We start from the raw sequence: 12,227 nt of genomic DNA on the forward strand, positions 1-12,227 counted from the left end.
TCGTTTAGTCGTGTCTGACTCTTCGTGACCCCATGGACCATAGCACGCCAGGCACTCCTGTCTTGCACTGCCTCCCACAGTTTGGTCAAACTCATGTTCATAGCTTCGAGAACACTGTCCAACCATCTTGTCCTCTGTCGTCCCCTTCTCCTAGTGCCCTCAATCTTTCCCAACATCAGGGTCTTTTCCAAGGATTCTTCTCTTCTCATGAGGTGGCCAAAGTATTGGAGCCTCAGCTTCATGATCTGTCCTTCCAGGGAGCACTCAGGGCTGATTTCCTTCAGAATGGATAGGTTTGATCTTCTTGCAGTCCATGGGACTCTCAAGAGTCTCCTCCAGCACCATAATTCAAAAGCATCAATTCTTCGGCGATCAGCCTTCTTTATGGTCCAGCTCTCACTTCCATACATCACTACTGGGGAAACCATAGCTTTAACTATACGGACCTTTGTCGGCAAGGTGATGTCTCTGCTTTTTAAGATGCTGTCTAGGTTTGTCATTGCTTTTCTCCCAAGAAGCAGGCGTCTTTTAATTTCGTGACTGCTGTCACCATCTGCAGTGATCAAGGAGCCCAAGAAAGTAAAATCAGCCAAGTAACATGCACAAAAATGCATAAAGTGTTCCTTAAAATTGCATATATTATTGAAAATAACATACAAAAATGCATTCTGCCGGGGAAAGCTGGTTTGCAAATATTTGAATAAGCAAAGTTGCCTACAACAATGTGTATATTCGGAGAATTTCTTAGTAAAATGCTGGTGAAAGTTCATGTGGATTTTACAAACACACAAACTGTTGTGGATGTGTGATGAACTGGATTCAGTACTGGAAAAACAAGAAACTGAAATCGACATATTCACCCATACCTAGCTGTGCTCAACAAGCCACAGAATATCAGAACTATTGTCTCAGTCACCCTGTCCAGTGAAAGAAGCCTCAACTGTCCTATTGTTGGTCATATTTCTTGCCAGTTTTGCTTCAGTCTTCACTCTCATCCTCTTTTGACCCTCTCCAGTTTCCTTACCTGGAACATCCCTTATCAAAGGTATATGCTCATGCCTACTGCTGCAAAGTCTATTGCCTGGACCAAATTCCCAGTAATTTCTGTCTAGTCCAGTGGATGCCCAATAACTGATATTTCTGCATAAGAAAAGATGTGTTTAGGATGGCTCTTACTCTCTGGATTAGTACATCGAGGTAAGATGCTATCACTGAAAGTTATCCCGCAAAGTGCTGTTGCAGACAAATGCACAAGCAGAAACGTTTTGGACCAAGTGCTTCAGTCATACTAATTTCGCTGAAACCTAAGACTGGGTAGTGAATCTCCTTTGAAGGATTCACCTTCACCCTGTAACAGATGAAAACACTTTGCTAAAGTCACACAGGTTGCCATAAACTCCTTTTCAGGTCATTGTGAATTCTAACGTTTGCCAAACCACTTTGAGTCATAATTTGGAAAACAGTTTCTCTTCTAGCAGATTGCTTCATTAAGGGGCTTGCCTTGGTTTGCCTTCCTTGTGTTTAAGACAGGGCTCAATGGTTGACCTTTTACAGATATCTTTGTTGTTTAGTCGTTTAGTCGTGTCCGACTCTCCGTGACCCCATGGACCATAGCACGCCAGGCCCTCCTGTCTTGCACTGCCTCCCGCAGTTTGGTCAAACTCATGTTCGTAGCTTCGAGAACACTGTCCAACCATCTTGTCCTCTGTCGTCCCCTTCTCCTAGTGCCCTCAGTCTTTCCCAACATCAGGGTCTTTTCCAAGGATTCTTCTCTTCTCATGAGGTGGCCAAAGTATTGGAGCCTCAGCTTCACGATCTGTCCTTCCAGGGAGCACTCAGGGCTTATTTCCTTAAGAATGGATAGGTTTGATCTTCTAGCAGTCCATGGGACTCTCAAGAGTCTCCTCCAGCACCATAATTCAAAAGCATCAATTCTTCGGCGATCAGCCTTCTTTATGCAAGATACAGATATCTTGCACATATGTAAATTACTACACAAGCGGCTGCAAAGTGTAAGACCCCATCCCATTTTAAACTGCTTTGTTCAAAATGTACTTCCAATGGTATTTGATCCTCCAACCCATGAAGAAAAATCAGAGGACAGTGAACAGCACCAGAAACATATATTTCCTTGTTTCATGATAATTTAGTGTGCAAATTATATTAATAATGATTGTTTTATAGCAAAATGTTGCCAGCAATTTTATGTAAAGTTCAGTGAGAAAGTTCCTGTAAGAAAGTTTTTGGATTTTAAGTATTTGCCTCCTGTCCCCAGTATACATATAGGATACACTGATATAATCCATATCATAAATGGCACAGGATAAATTGCAGATAGCATTAGTCAGATTTTAAAAATAATCAAGAGAAATCATGTTTTGTTATTGTATTATCAGTAAAGTAAGTGGTGAGTTGGATGCATTGCTCATGGATTGTTCAAACAAATACTGCCATCACAGCTCTTTCAGAAGTCATGTGTTAGTTTACACACTGGTGTGGTTTGAATTGCTTATCCACTGAAGGGTTCAATGTGTGGCAGGGTGTCTCAGCTGACCCCCATACAAAAGCTTGGTCTCTGTCTCTCTCTCTCTCTTTTATATATAAAGTGAAGGCTTTGATGTTTTCTGCTGCGAAACACTTGTAAAATTATGAGGTGAAGGAGTTATGATCGATTTGGAAAAAAAGAAGCAACATTTTGGTTGGGCCCCATGACAGCCCGGCCATTTCCGCTGAGGCAGTAGGGTGAATAATGCAAAAGCCATATTCCCCCTTGTGTTTAATCTTGCATTGTTTTTCACAGAGAAAAAATTCTACTTGCCTTCTAAGTCATGTCATCCCTGGTTGTCATCCCGTCTCTCAAACCATCAAAACTGTATTAAATGTTGCAAAGCTGCGCGGCAAGAGAACTTTCAAAAGTCAGAACCCATTTGCAGAGCAGCCCTTGTAGAAAATGTATTCTGTTCTCGGCAGAATTTTCCTTCAGTTCTTTCCACTGATAAGTTTACTGATTTCTCCCAGTGGAATCTGCTGGAATTTATCGGTTCATGGTTGGCAGTCACAGATTAAGGTAAATGTCGATCCGTAATGACCCTCTACATGTTAGTATTGCAGTAAAGCTGGGCTTTTATGTCAAAGATATCGGAGAGGGAGCTATTACACATGACAGGGGTGATCAAGGGACTCCAGACCAAGGCAAGCATTATTAAATATTGACTAGTTCTGTGATTTATGTAGAGCTGGAGGAAAAAAGTGACTTTTTAACCATTATATATTCTTCAGCAACGAAAACCAGCCATTTATCTCCTGCTGGTAATAAAGAACAGAGTGCCTGCATATTTTAGTGGAGGGGGGAAACCTGGCCTTATAAATGAGATGGACTCTTTCATGATAACATTTCAGTTTGTTAATTGCCAAAAGGAAAACAGGCAAATTGGAAGCAATTACAAGTTTTGACTTAAAGAGGTTTCTCTGTTGCTTCAGGTCTGTGGGGAGAAGAGAAAAAAAATGTATGGGGAATGGAACCCGGGAAATTTTCATTTATTTTGTTCACTGTTACTGAAACTTTGCTTTGCAATGCTAAATGAATAAAGATAATCTAAATATTGTTTCCCCCCCACGCTCTAAGCAGCTATTATGAGTGGCATTTACGCAGGGTGTTTTTTGGGTATGGGTGGGTGTATATTTCTATGCAAGAAAGAAATTAAAAATTAATTCATCAAACTTATTTAAAACATCATCTGCTCTGTAGATTTACACAGAGCTTATTGAATTGTCTGGTGGTTAATTGGATATATCCTTGACATAATGAACAACTGCATTTCATCCTTAACTGCACTGTCTGTTAAAAGGACAGAAATAAAAATGCAAAAGTTAGGGATGGAACTTGGTTGAAATGAAGATATATTAGCATCAAAACAATTGCATCTCCAGTGTCAGTCAGCACACAGTGAAATTCTAAGTGGCTAGTTTGGAAAAATGAATGAAGAGGCAAGCTTCAGCTCTTGGACAGAGAACTACATCACATAGCTTCATTTTTATGTGTGCACTCTCTAGAAGCATAAGTAACATCGACACAATTTGGAATGCTTGAGATGTCTCGATCCCACATGCAGGGAAGCATGTTTCTTATTTTAAGGGACAGAAACAGTGATGTATTGTGCAGCAAATCAATTGTATGATAAGTTAATGCTAAAATCAGCATCCAGGACTGGATGAAGAGAAAGAGGAACAAAGAATTTTTTCTGTTTAGTCCCCCAGCAACCATATGTTTTACAGTCTCTTCAAGTTTCATAACACCATTTAATAATATCTTTGACTTTTGAAATGGTTGGATATACAGATGCTCAATCAATTCTACAGTGCAGGTGGAAAAACATGGGGGAAATAGGTTGTCATTCCATTAATTTTTATTCTGCAGATATCCGCAGAAAAAATAATAAGTGTGAACCTGCAAAAATGCAAATAGTTCTTATAAGTAGTTTTACATTCATCATAAGCCCATGAAACTGGATGTTGTATAGCACAGATAGGGAACCTCTGGCCCTCTATATCTTGTTGGACTCCAGTTCCCATCAGACCAAGCCAGCGTGTCCATGGGCAGGGATGATGGGAGTTATGGTCCAGCAACATTTAGAGGGCCTAAGGCTGTAAAGGTTAGTGACAGGTGTTTTTGCTGGCTGACTGTTGTACACTTCAGGCACTATTTCTTCTAGGAATTATTTGCCAGCCTGAGAGGTAAAATAGAATTCTCTGCCTATGTGGTCAACATAAGCAGGCCATGTGTACAAACCCAGCATTCTCATTTCAGAGGTACAAATATGATGGTCTTGAAGCTACATAAACTAGGAAGCCATTTGTTCTCTTTGTGCAGGCATATCAATGTTCCTTAAAGAACACTAATGAGTTCATTAATGTTAACTGAATTATTGTTAAAACTCTTGTTGATTGCTGTGAACCAGGTGGCCCGGCCACCTGACTAAGCAGGAGCTTTTATTGTTGAGTATTTTTTTTAGTTTCAGTCAATTATTGTGATCATTTCATACAAACGTGTGATTTTTGTCCCACATCCTCCTCAGAAATGCTCTATTGTTCCTGAGTCTGCAGTTTTTTAAAGTCTTTCTGTGTATATTAGATCTTCAGGCAGCTCTCATCATGATTTGCTGGCTGTGGTGCAGGCAAAAACAAACTATAATTCCCATGATTCAATAGGGCACTGATCACAGAGACATCACCATCAGTGTTCCTGTGCCAACAGTCTCAAAAAATACTCACTGAGATAGCTCCCAAATCCAGAGCTAATAGCATTGAGGCCAAGGCAGTTCTCCAATCATTAACTGTAACAATGCTGTATTGCCTCACTTCCATAGAAAATTAGATTGCATTGCATTCTTAGTTTTGACTATGACATTTTTTGTTATTGTTTTGTGAAACATGATCTATACAGTATATAGATATTATACTGTGAGGGTTTTATAGATGAGGCTTCACATGAAAAGACAGGTGTCTCTGTCTGAATATTTCTAATATTTTCACCAGAAAGATAACCACAGAATGTAGCAAATCGGCCCAGCCACTGAATATGTATAATGTGTAGTTTAGTCAATTATTTAATAGAAGTATAGTATATATAAAATACAGTACATGGATGCACACACATACTAAGGAATTAAAAGGGATGAAAGAAATGTTGTCTCTGTCCAGGGTACTGAATACATATGTGTATTCATGTATTGTATACATATGCTTTCATTGGTTAGGCCAAATAATTTTTAATCGTCTGGAGCAGAATAGAAGTTTGCACACTGAGTGAACATCATCCTTAACTTTGGCATTTAGCTTTATCCTGAGCTGAACCTTTTATCCTTGTTGCTTAAATATTTGGCATTGAGAAAGCAGAAACCAGAACCTCTGCTGGACTTTTCGTTCACATGTATGTGATTAGTAAAACTGAACTGAAGACCAAGCAAGATACTTTAGATCATTTGCCAGGCTTTTTCATATCTTGCTTCCCACTCACAGCTTCAGTACAAATTCTAGAGAGAACTTGTACAGCATTAATAGTCTTTAATCCTTCAGAAATAAAGGTACTGAGTTCAACTAAGGCATATATTTATTAAAGACCTGATATGTAGGCTCAGCTTATTTCTGTTTCACTGCAAAGTAGAAGCAAATGATCACAGTTGAGAAGTTGGTTAGGGTAAGCTTCCCCACAACAGTATACAGTATAGACATAGAGTGCTCCCCATTTTACTTTAAGCTGTTTACCAAAAAAGGTGAAATGGCAGGAAGGTTAGTGCCATGTGGGCATAGTGGCAGGGTACTTTGCCAACCTTCCCATTGCCCTTTTTCATCCTCTGGGCTTCTCTTACATTACTGTTTCATGTTGGCAAACGGTTCCATGTGTTTTTCTTTCCATTAAACATTTCTCACATGCTTCCTAATCTGCAAAAGACCCATGAGACTAGTTATTTTATCTTGTCTTCCCCTGAGCTTTAATTGAATTGCAGGAAACCAGTGCAGCTGGCTAACACAAGCTGTATATTGGTGTCTCTCTGCTTTCAAGGGAAGTTCTTCCTGTTACCTCTAACATTTCTTTAAAGGTAAAAATAAATAAATTATCTGTCTAATATTTTTTAAAAGTTCCCCGTATTATATTCTGTGCACATTGGTTCTGAAGTCAGTGACTGAAGTGGATGGCAAAACACAGAGCCACTTTATATCATAATTGTGAAACTTTTCCTGAACTGAACAATTTCAGGCTGCAGGTGGAATGTTTTATGTTTACGTTTACCTCTGGGGTAACATCATTTTTAAAAAATAATAATAATCTACTAATATGTCAAGGAGAAGGGCACACACACACATAACATATGGAATAACACTTCTATTGTTTCAAGACTTTTATTAAATAAACGTGATGCCAAGAGGCTGACTATTTCCAACCTTCTACTGATTTACTCTGTGACCTGGGCAGTCCATTTAACCTTTCTGTAATTTTCTGTATCTTTATTCAAGAAGGATAATAATACTTTATATCCCAGGAGTAGTGAGGACTAATTAGTTAGTGTATTACAATGTTCTATGTAAGTGATAAATATAATTAGTATTAAATTAAGAAGATAGTATACATGAATCCTCAATATGGTGGAAAGAGGGACTGTCTGAAACAGTGGTGCTTAACCTAGGAACTGCATGAAAAGGCTGTTCAGGGAGAAATGATTTCTCACTTTATATATTATTGCCTGCAAATATTTTGTCCATAAATTATTATTTTTTTGTGGCATTTCCCTCCCATGCTTTAACATTGTTTATGTTTTTGTAGTTTGTGGGGATATTGGGACAAGTAACTCCCCTCCCACATTGGCCTCCCTATGGAAATTATAACTGAATTACAAACTACAAATCAAAACTTGGCATCAGTGCCTGCATTGGCACCAAAAAATCAATAGGACCTATGGTTAACTTATTATGAAACTGATTAGTTTGTTTTAAGCCAGGATCCCTGGTTCAGGCACAACACTGAGATTTTTTAAAAAAAGAACTTATTGGTCAGAAGTCGTCCTCCCAGTCACAATGGAGGAGGAGGGAAGATTGTGTAAATCCACTGCTCCCCTTGGGTTTATTCAGACTTATTTAGGTAAAGGATTCCTGGACGGTTAAGTCCAGTCAAAGGTGACTATGGGGTGCGGCGCTCATCTCGCTTTCAGGCTGAGGGAGCCAGCGTTTGCATGACTAAACTGCTTCTGGCACAACGGAACACCGTGATGGAAACCAGAGCGCAGGAAAACGCCATTTACCTTCCTGCTGCAGAAGTACCTATTTATCTACTTGCACTGGTGTGCTTTCGAACTGCTAGGTAGGCAGGAGCTGGGACAGAGCAATGGGAGCTCACCCCATTGTGGGGATTCGAACCTCTGACCTTCCGATCAGCAAGCCCAAGAGCCTCAGTGGTTTAGACCACAGTGCTTACATAGCACTAAACCACAGTTTAGCGTAGCATGTGAACCACACCAATAGGTCACTATTATTACTAATTTATTCCTTACAGAGAGTTAACACCTACATTTGTATTGTATATTGAACCTGGCCTCGCAGATTTCAGCATTTTATCCTATTGGCCAGCATTTCTCTTCAGATTCCTTTTATGCAGAAGCCCATCATATATGAAGTTGTGCAAATTTCAGCTAGCAAAGTCAGGATCGTGTTGAATATAGGCTTCCATCCTTTGTGGAATAGTACACTTTGACACTAATGGTATTTTGTTGACAATATCTGTATTTATTATATGACTTTTTATAAAATTGTTTCTTTTCACTACTTCACTCTTCCAAAAGCAAATTTATATTTTTAAATGGTTTGTGGCTGACCATGTTAAAGGGAACTGGTTCATTACTGCTCACAAAAGGATTTATTTTGTTAACATAAATCAGTTTTATTCCACATTTTTATTATTCTCCTGGGTCAGTTTCTCCAATTGGAATCAATACAAGTGTAAGTGACACAATCAATCTAGATATTTGATTGTGGATTTGCCCCCCCCCCCCCGGCCCGTGCTGCTTAACTAGTCTCTCTACCAAGGCATCTCTGGAGAACTGAGTTCTTATTGACAACCATGAATTATGAATACCAATTCATAATCTTTTATTGTATGGGAGGATATACAACACAACTTGTATAACATTTATATTACAAAGCAGATTTTGTTGTTTTTAGGTTTCTTGGGGGATTAAATTTATTAAAAGTATGAATCTGTTTAATGCAAAGGGTCATGGTTTGAACAGATACTTTGCATTCTAGGAAAGTTGTGTGGCATAGTTGCTTAAATTTTTAATGCCTGGCTGTAATAAGAACATAAGGAAAACGTGCTGCATCAGGCCAGCGACCCATCTAATCCAGCATCCTGTTCTCACAGTGGCCACCCAGGTGCCTTGTGGGTAGCCTTCAAGCAGGAGGTGGTGAGCCCAACAGCACTCTCCCCTCAAACAACTGATATTCCAACAACTGCTTTTCAGAAGTGTCACTGCCCCAACCATGGAGGCAGAGCTTAACTGTTGTGACTAATACAGTCATACCTCGGTTTAAGTATGCTTCAGTTTGAGTACTTTCAGTTTAAGTACTCCGCTGACCCGCCTGGAACGGATTAATCCACTTTCCATTACTTTCAATGGGAAAGTTCGCTTCAGGTTGAGTTCGCTTCAGGTTAAGTACGGACTTCCAGAACCAATTACACCCATACTTTGGGTTAAGTACGCTTCACGTTGAGTACTCCGCGGACCGTCTGGAATGGATTAATCCACTTTCCATTACTTTCAATGGGAAAGTTCGCTTCACGTTAAGTACGCTTTAGGTTAAGTACAGACTTCCGAACCAATTGTGTACTTAAACCGAGGTACCACTGTAGTCACTTATGGCTTTATCCTCAATGAATGTGTCCAATCGTCCTTTAAAACCACCCATTTGGGTGGCCATCGTTGCCTCCTGTGGGAACAAATTCCAAAGTTTAATTGTGCACAGTGTGAAGAAGTACTTTTTATCTGTCCTGGACCTTCCAGCATTCAGGTCCAAAAAAACTGTACTGCTATGAGAGACCGAGAAAAACTTTTCTCTATCCACTTTCTCCATGTTAAGCGTAATTCTATAAACTTTTGCATGACACCACTAATGACTGGCTGTGTTGCTTAAGTTGTTTGAGGTGAGCTCCCCAAAGCAAAAGTTTGACTCAGTAAGATTTACAGTGGTACCTCTGGTTGCGGACATGATCCGTTCCGGGGTACCGTTTGCAACCCAAAAAGTCTGCAACCAGAATGGCGCTTCTGCGCACGCTCAAAGTGAGATAGAGTGCTTCTGCGCATGTGCAACACTTCTGCGCATGTGTGTGCGGTGAAACCCAGAAGTAAACACTTCCGGGTTTGGCGTGTTCGCAAGCTGAAAAGATGCAACCTGAAGCGGATGCAACATGAGGTATGACTATAGTAGTCTGGAGGACCAACATAATAGCATAAACTGGATTAGGTCATAATTAATATACTTTCAGTTTTGTTACATGAAGAATTCAGCATAATTTGGAGTTGTCTGCATCCTTCCTGAGGTAGTTTGAAAGTCTTCTGTAGATCTGAATTCCTCAGGCCTACATCCATAGCAGAAACCTCTGAATTCACATTGAATACAAGGTAGGCTGCAATCTTCACCACCACCACCCCAATGTTGATGTTGGGAAGGGTGGTTTAGCATGCAGTAGAGTTGTCTCCCCACCAGCCTCCATCAGCAGAGAGGAGTACCACTTTTGCTGGGAATGTGCTCCGCCTGAGTTGGTGGGAAGCCAGCACCATCAGATCTCCCACGGTTGTAGCCACTGGAAAGCCACTAAACAGACCATTTTATTGCGGGGAAGGCAGATACTTTGGATCTGTGGGATTCAAGGTTCTGCAGATCTTTCAAGCACTGGAGCTAGTACAGCAAAAAGCAGCCATAACCCCCCATTTCCACCTTGATTAGCAGGAGCTGATCGGCCACAGTTAGTGTAGGTCTATTAGAGATGTCTGCATCACTGTCCCCCACCCTCTGCTCACACCATGTTCTGGTCTAATGCCAGATCTCATGGAGGATGGAGGCAGGGCTGGATCCTGGTGTGCTTCTTGTGTTGCTGTGGGGGGGGGGGATCTGGTTCCTAAGGAGAAGGTGCCCATGAGGTTCTGGGCTCTGGTCCTACAGGGGTGGTAGCCTAGGAGGTTTCTGTCCTCTTCCCCATGCTTTTTAACATCTATATGTAGATCATCAGGGGGTTTGGGCTGGGTGTTCATCAGTATACGGATGATACCCAGCTCTACCTCTCTCAAATCAGAACCAGTGAAGGCGGTGAAGGTCCTCTGTGAGTGTGTGGAGGCAGTTGGAGGATGGATGGCGGCTAAGTGGTTGAGGAGTCGGATCTGCCGCCAGCGCTGATGCAGTGAGGAATCCTCGAGCTCCAAGGTTCCTGGTACTGTGAGGGAGGGGGAGAGCCACGAGAGCAACGCGGCCCCTCAAAAGAACCCCAGATTGAGCTTTCTGGGGGAATGAGAGCTCAGCTGCGCCCAAAGGTGACTCCTCTGCTCACCGGCAAGCTCTCCTTGAGAGCTCCGAGTCAGAGCAGAGTTGCAGTCGCGGGCGCCATTTTCAAGTCTACTGCTACCCTCACAGAACGAAGCTCCGAGCCGGCAGTGGAGAGCGGTGGATTATTATTTTTTTAAGGATTTGGAAGACATTGGACACCGTGAGTAATAGAAAGATTTTTTTTAAAAAAATCCACTTGAAAAGAATTGGCCACGGGAGGATATTTAAACAGGAAGTTGGTCTCCCCCATTGAGAGAACGGTGATGCAGTTAACTTGCCTGCAGCTGGAGAGTTTGACCGGACTTTAATAACTTCCAAGGATTGGTCTTAAAACCTTCCCCCTGAGGCAGGGTAAAGGGGAGAAGGATTGATAACATTAAAATCCCTGTAAATTTTTTAAAATTTGGACTGGGGAAGCCCCCCGGGAACTGGAGTCGGGTCCCTGGAGGGGTCAGCCAGCCACCATTATGACATCACAATAGGAAGGAAGCCTCTTTGAGGCTGAGAACTGTTAACTCTGAAGAGAGAGCAAATATAAGGCTGTGTACAAGAAGTTTGATAATGCTCTTTTCAGAAATGGACACAAGATTTTTAAAATATGAACAAGAATTAAAAATGAGAGTTGAGAACCAGATCGGACGTAAACTTTGTTTCTGAGGTTTGGATATACGAACAGCGCCAGTTCCTGCATTGTAATCTCTGCAGATCCCATGGAATTTGAGACAATCAGGATGTCAGTAGACACAACATCATCTAGACTTTTTGGATTATCAAAAACTCCTGGAACTGATTTTGGACGTGAGAGATGAATTGCGACAGAACAATATAGAGATCCACAAAATAAGGCAGAACTCTGTGGAAAGTGAAGGTGGATTGGTCTCAGTAGAGAATGAACTGAAGCAAGATGCAGTCCTGGACAATATAACTGAACTTAAAAAAGAGGAGGAAGATATATGGAATACTGTTCCCCCAGTGGGAGAGGGGGAACAAGACTTATGCTTCAATCAAGGAGTCCTCAAAGAAGAACCAGCATGGAATAATGTCCTCCCAGTGAAAGAGGGAGGGCAGGATCCATGCTGGGGCCTGAGCTTAACTGGGGGGGAAAATGAGATAGGGCTGGAAAGTGGAAACATAGCTGG

General features: G+C 41.2%; 1 protein-coding gene across 1 annotated transcript in view; it reads left to right on the forward strand.

Annotated features, from left to right (window-relative positions):
- Positions 1 to 12,227, forward strand: part of USH2A (usherin) — a 455,954-nt gene that overhangs the window by 240,312 nt on the left and 203,415 nt on the right. The window lies entirely within an intron of this gene.

Source organism: Zootoca vivipara, chromosome 3 (genome assembly GCF_965207765.1).
Source record: "Zootoca vivipara chromosome 3, rZooViv2.hap1.1, whole genome shotgun sequence".
Classification (NCBI taxonomy): domain Eukaryota; kingdom Metazoa; phylum Chordata; class Lepidosauria; order Squamata; family Lacertidae; genus Zootoca; species Zootoca vivipara.